The following is a 4,685-nucleotide window of genomic DNA, read 5'->3' as shown; positions in this document are numbered from 1 at the left end:
CACAAGAATGGGTTTGAATGACAACTAGGTGCATAGTAATAGACATGATTACTCACCTAGGGCACAAAAGATGTCTAAACACGGATTTGAGTGGATTTTCTTAGACATGACTTTTAACTCATTAATTTTGATAGAGATGACATCCCAAATAAGTTGAACGTCTTAACATCTAGCATGTGCCAAATTTGTCCTAGATAGAGTTCAAATATGGAGAAAATGATCTTGATAGATCACGTTGAACTCATGGGCAAGGAGTTGTTGATATTCATAGAAACACACGCAAGGTTTTCACATTGAATTTTCTATTGTGGATTTTGTTGTTGATGAATACTAAGGGCAAGAAGATTTATTATGCGATGTAAGCACTTAGACTAAACATATTATAATGATATTCAATAAAGCACAAAAATATAGTCTATAGAGATGTATTCTAGTTTTCTACATAGACTAAGAATGAGAATGATGTGATCATGAAGCTCTATGGGCAAAGATACATTATATTAACTCATGTATAAAAATATATATCTAAGCGCAATTAAAAAAAATGATGTAAGATTAAAACACAAGAATTCTAGATACTAAAATATTAAACTTGAAATGAAGTATCTAGAATAAAAAATTCATATGATTTAACATTTCAGTATAACCCCATATATCAAGATATTCAATGAATGTTTTGAATGGGGATTTTGGAACCCAAATCCCTTTGGTTCCACCCATGTTTGTTCGTGGAAGTGTATATTTTCTTATCCAAACAAACTTGTTTGACTTCACAAATCTAAGCTTACACCTAGATTTGTGATGTCCTAATCTACCACAATAAGTATATGAGTAATGATTGGTAGATGAGAAACATGAAGAACCATAAGAATGCACATGATGACAAACATATTTGTCTTTCTCTTCTTGCAATCTTTGGTTCTTTATGGAGAGTTCTTCATTTACTAATTTTATCTCATTTACTTGATTTTCAAGGTAATTTATTTGTTGAGATAAATTAGCATTCAATTTTTCTTCATTTTTATAAACAAATATATATTTTTTATTTAAATCATTGTTTGTGTTTTCAAGGCTTTTATTTTCTATTTCAAAGGCATTGTATCTTTTAATCAAGTCATCATTTTTATTTATCAAAATTTTGCTCAATTGACTTAATTTTTCATTTCGTTTCAAACTTTCATTTACTTCCGATTTTAAATTGTCAATTTGACATTCTAAATCGGAGATTGAATGTTTGAAAGAATTTTCATTTGCAAAAGATTTTTGTAAAGTCTTTTTTTGTCCAATAAATTTATTATTTGAAAATAGACAAACATTTTTCTCAAAAATATTTTCTAATGAAGTCCAAATATCTTTTGCATTGATGCATGTTGAAATTTTCTAAAAATTGTTTGGATTTATATCAGAACACAAAATAATCATTGCCTTTGAATTCAAGAAAAATAATTTTAAATTATTTTTAGTACTTTTTCTTGAAATAGAAAATCCCCTTTCAATGACATCTAAGATTTCATACTCTATGGATTTGAGATGAGCAAGTATTTGCACTTTTCAAGCTCCATAATTCATTCCATCAAGAAATGGAGGAATTAGGGAGGATCAGCCTCTCTCAAAATCCATTTGGATTGTCACAGATCTTTCTCTTGTAGATTTTAACTTTAAAAATCTCTTTAAGAGCCTTAGCTCTGATACCAAATGAAATTCAAGTGTGACAACCCAAGAGGGGGGGTGAATTGGTCAATTAAAATTTTTAGGCTTAATTAAATGGACTATTAAAATTAATTTACTAATTAAGCACTTATTAATCTAACCCTTGTTCAAATATTCAAGATAATAAAATTTAGGGTTTAGATATTACTTTAAGCCTATTTGCCCTAACCCTTGTTTTAATAAAACATAAATAAAAGAAAAGGTAGAGTTTACTAATGACCACAAAGTGCAAAGACAAGAAGGAGAGAAAGCATCCACCAGGCATAAGATTTATAGTGGTTCGGTCTATCACAATACCTACTCCACTCTTCCAAATTTACCTCCTTGGGATCTTCACTAAAACAATGAGATTCTTTAAAGGGGGGATCTCGAAGCCGTACACCCAACTCCTCCGATCTTCAAAGGGAACAAACCCTTTCTGCACAAAGCCTTGGCGAGCGGGCACACCCTCTTACAACGTCTTCACCTTTGTTAATGGGCCAAAGAGTAGACCCTCACAATGTCTTCACCTTTGTTACCGGGCCGAAGATGAGATCCTCTAATACAATGAAGAAAATAAATGAAGAACTCTCAATGCCTCTTGATAGGAGGATTTCAAAGTTGTAGCTAACAAAATTCTCCAAAGATAGAAAATGTAAGAAGCCTAGTGGAGATCCTCTTGATAAAATGTGTAAATGCAAGTTCAAAGAGGTTTTGCTTTTGATATAAGGTTTTAGCTCAAAGAAAATGGGATTTGATCTTTCTAAAATGTTCAAAAGTTTATTATATAGGTTTTAACCGTTTGGGGTAAAAGTGTAAAAAATAGGGTTGAAAAAGTCAACCTACGAAAGCCCCAATGGCTAGGTTGCCCGACCGTCGCGGTCGACCGAGCCACAGCGGTCGCCCGCCCCTATCAGGCGCCCTTTTTTATTTTTAAATTTTCTATTGTCTCGGTCGACCGGCCCCATGGCCGTCGCCCGGCGAGGGCTACCTGTTCATTCAAATTTTTGGCTCATAAACCTATCTCGGTCAACCGACCCACGATGGTCTCCCGCCCAAACCAATGATGGATTGTTCCTGGCTTTCCAGGGACACCTCCGCGGTCACCCGTCTTGACCCGGTCGACCAGCCCGCTATTTTCCTACAAGTGCTGGATTTCCAGCAAGCTTGCCGCGGTCGCCCAGGACATCCTTGGTCGACCGGCCCTGGTAAAATTTTTATTTTAACATTAAAAATTTAGGGATTTTAGGCCATGGTCTTTGGGCTTAAGTCCTTAGTTTTCAAACACATTTTTGGGTGTGTGTATGGTTTCCAAAGATGTAAAAAATCAAGTATGAAAACTATTTTGAAAACATTTGAAAGTGCATTTAACATAAAATCAAGAGAACTCTAAATACATTCTAAAAATAAGAACCTTGTGTCTTCTTGGAATGTATCAGCCCCTTTGCACTTTCTTGGACTTCTTCTGCTTGGATGAACATCTTGACCTTGTCTTGGCTCTTGTGACTTGTCCTCCATTCTTCAATGCATGTTGAGGTACATGAGGTGTCACCAAGGCATATTCAATTCCAAGCTCCTTCTTGACACTTGTTGGGAACTTGTGGAATCTTCGTGATGAGCTTCTTGATTTGAACATCTTCAAATGAGGATGTCTTCACTGTAGGTGCAAGCTCTTGGTTCATTTGCTCCTTGATCCACAAGCCATGTGTTGTGAAGAGTTGTGTAATGGCGATTATGACATGAAATTCCCGTATTCAACACAACATCTCAAAGTAACACATTAGTCCATAAATGCTAATCAAATTGGGTTTGCTAGCATCAAAACAAGAGGCTAAGGTGAATGATTAACCCATGGGAACCCTTGGGCTTACAGAAAGTAATAGGTATTAATCGCACACACTCTCTGGGAGGAGTATGCATTTGGAAACATATTAGGGAGGAGCATGCGTTTGGAAACAAATCAAAAATAAAATCGTTGACAGGAGAAATTTTAGGGGGAGAGAGAGAGAGATGGCAGAGAGAGGACACATCTTCTGTTAAGTTCCCAATACATCTGAAAAACACCCTTCACTGAAGCTTAAACATGAGTATTTCCTAAAAAAATCTCCTAAAAATCTCTGACGGGGCGAGGACACGTCCAGCAGGAAGAAAAAATTGCCTTAAATCTCTGACGAAGAGTTGTGTAAATTAGGGAGGGATGATCTTACCCCTCGCAAGGCATAGCTGGATGTAGCAGATAAGGATTAAAAGCATAAAAATGTTAAACTACAACATGTTAAATCCATTGAGTTTCCAAATAAATAAAAAAATTCCTTACTTTTCTCTTCTGCTATATAGTATATAGATATATGGGAAAAGAATTTCTACACACTAGTGTAGATACGTTATCTACACAGTAGCCTAAAATACAATGGGGGCCAATTGTTTGGGTGGTCGAAAGCATTCATTTGATGGGCCTTCACATAGATACGGTGTGCACAAAAAAGCAATTCCATAGGATCATTCTAACCATTCGAACCATGGAGGCAAAAAATGGACAGATTTGTGAAGGTTTATACACGTCCATTTTACCACCACAAATCGTAGGGTTGGGATGGTCCTATGGAGCTGATTTTTTGGGCACGCCCTATCTATGTGAGGGCCCATCAAATGAATGCTTTGGATCACCCAAATGTTGGGGCCCCTGTTAGAGTTGGTGCCCTAAAACCCAGTATATTTCGTATGTTAATCAATAAAAGTTTCTTTTTCTTGACATTTATGGGTACTAAAAGTTAAATATATGTGAAATGTTACTTGTTATTGACATGTATTTGTCCTTGGGTAGCATAGTAGGAAACCCATGCTCATGGATTCACCGATCCTAGGGAGCAAGTAGATATGGGATTCTGGTTCTTTGCAGACCTTAGTAGTTCCTAGTTGGGATTGAGGTTGGATACCTCTTCATGTACACAACTAGCATCTATATTGCCTACATGCATGAGATGTGGAGTGACTTA

The sequence above is a fragment of the Tasmannia lanceolata genome, unplaced genomic scaffold (assembly GCF_043159265.1).
Source record: "Tasmannia lanceolata isolate RefF3 unplaced genomic scaffold, GAP_Taslan_0.1 ptg000023l, whole genome shotgun sequence".
In the NCBI taxonomy this organism is placed as follows: domain Eukaryota; kingdom Viridiplantae; phylum Streptophyta; class Magnoliopsida; order Canellales; family Winteraceae; genus Tasmannia; species Tasmannia lanceolata.
This window is presented reverse-complemented; position numbering follows the sequence as displayed.